This window comes from Rhinolophus ferrumequinum, chromosome 4 (assembly GCF_004115265.2).
Source record: "Rhinolophus ferrumequinum isolate MPI-CBG mRhiFer1 chromosome 4, mRhiFer1_v1.p, whole genome shotgun sequence".
Classification (NCBI taxonomy): domain Eukaryota; kingdom Metazoa; phylum Chordata; class Mammalia; order Chiroptera; family Rhinolophidae; genus Rhinolophus; species Rhinolophus ferrumequinum.
Genome location: NC_046287.1, coordinates 6,401,591 through 6,403,787, shown reverse-complemented (window position 1 = coordinate 6,403,787; position 2,197 = coordinate 6,401,591). Strand labels below are relative to the sequence as shown.

The following is a 2,197-nucleotide window of genomic DNA, read 5'->3' as shown; positions in this document are numbered from 1 at the left end:
ATGTAAGGTTTATCATTATCTTTAATAGTGCAAAACTGAAAAAAACCTGAGCGAGAGATCAGTGGCTTGGCAAATGATCTAACAACTCAGTGTAATACTGTGTAGTCGTTTGACCTGATCTTTATGGGGATTACCTACCACCAGGGGAAAACATTTATATGTAAATTGTCACGTGAAAAAGTAGACTACAGTACACCGTTGGCATGCGTGAAGAATATGGCCTAATATCTTTGCACATTCCTGGATAAGTGAAAACCATTGCATCATATAATGTCCCCCTTTAAAATGCAGTCACTAAAAATGTTAAGTAACCCCTGAAGATTCTTAATGAATCTGTGAGCTCAGGATTTGCTCATAAAGCTATAAAATAAATTCTGCCAATAAAACGAATTTTACATAGTATTATATCACATCATTAGTGTACTCACCTAAGTCTGCAAACAAACACCGTCTCTATCGCTTCATTAGAGTCCCTAGCAAGCTCCAGGTGCACAAAAGCTAGACTGAAATGCTGCTCCAGAAACAGTGGGCTATGCTTGCTCACTGACTGTCTGATTCCCATCTTCTTGCACAGCAGCTTTGAAACCCAGCCCTTTCAAACTCAAACCCCTGCAAAATTACAAGTTACTGTGATCTTTGAAGTCCCAGGCAAATAACTGAAATTGAGAATGTCAAATTCAAGAACGTACAGTCTACTACCATTTATAATATATACATAGTCTCACAATTAAGTTTGCAAACTTGTTGCAACAATGTTGCTAACCTTTTTTGATATCAGAGGGATTATTCATTATGAATTTGTACCAACTGGACAAACAGTTAACCAAATTTCCTATTTGGAAGTGCTGAAAAGGCTGAGTGAGATAGTTAGACGACCTGAACTTTTCCCCAGCAATTCATAGCTCTTGCATCACAACAATACATCAGCTCACACAGCACTGTCTGTGAGGGAGTTTTTAGCCAGTAAACAAATACCTGTATTGGAACACCTTCCCTACTCACCTGATCTGGCCCCCAGTGACTTCTTCCTTTACCTGAAGATAAAGGAAATATTGAAAGGAGGACATTTTGATGACATTCAGGACATCAAGGGTAATACAACGACAGCTCTGATGGCCATTCCAGAAAAAGAGTTCCAAAATTGCTTTGAAGGGTGGACTAGGCACTGGCGTCGGTGCATAGCTTCCCAAGGGGAGTCCTTCGAAGGTGACCATGGTGATATTCAGCAATGAGGTATGGAGCACTTTTTCTAGAATGAGTTCACGAACTTAGATATCTGACCATGTATGTAATATATGTAATATTACCTATGCATTATGGTTATAACTATTTGAACATGTAGACATATGGCCAGTGCTACCTAAAAACACAAAAATAAAGATGGTTGTGTTTGGGTAAAAAAATTCTAAGTAGTACTTTCCTTTTAAATCACTTATTAAGTATTGTATGATTGCATTATAATAAATGATGTTCACACAAATTATTTATTACTCTACAGCCAGGTTCTTATGGGTTGAACTCTATTACCCGTTGGTATTTTATAGCTTTCAATGTGTTAGTAGGGTTTTAGGGTTGCAATAAGTGGATAAAGCCTGGAGAATTAAGTAGGAACTGGCTACAGAGATAAGCACATCACCCTTCCTGCGGCGTTTGACTAGAGATGCCAAAATCAGCAGCATCTTTGTATCTGCATATACTGGTAAAATGCACCAGAATTCTGGCTTCCTCGTGGGGCTGGCACTCAGTCACCCAAATAAAGAAACATGCTAACGCATCTTTGACAGACCTGGAGCAGTTACTGTCTGCTGCTGAGGTCCCAGTACAGATGCAAGAGAAAGAGTCCTCGCGCTTTCTGTCTGTCCATTGTGGCAGCCAAGATTGAATGGGGGAATACAGTGAAAAAACATGGGCGTTTCCAAACTACCTTGTGAATAGTTGAATATCCTGTTTTACTCCAAAGAATCTAAAAGAGGAGTTTACAAGTGAAAAAAAAAAAAGAAACATGCTTATGATTCCTGAAACCCTAGGGTCTGATTTGACAGGAACCACAGTTATATGCAGGAGCTCTATCCAGGGGCCACTGGGAGAGAAGGAGGAAGGAAGGCCAGAAACAGGGAAAGAATCAGAGCATAGCCAGGCTACCGTAACAGGCTCTGAAAACCAGTTCTTTCTTGTTTGTCACAGCTCCTTGTGTTGC

At 39.8% G+C, this 2,197-nt stretch overlaps 1 non-coding gene across 1 annotated transcript; it reads left to right on the top strand.

The window, feature by feature from the left end:
• Window positions 1–1,769: 1,769 nt before the first annotated feature.
• Window positions 1,770–1,898, top strand: LOC117021861 (small nucleolar RNA SNORA31). Its single transcript, XR_004422946.1, has one exon. It is a non-coding gene; the product is annotated as a small nucleolar RNA SNORA31 (small nucleolar RNA).
• Window positions 1,899–2,197: the final 299 nt, after the last annotated feature.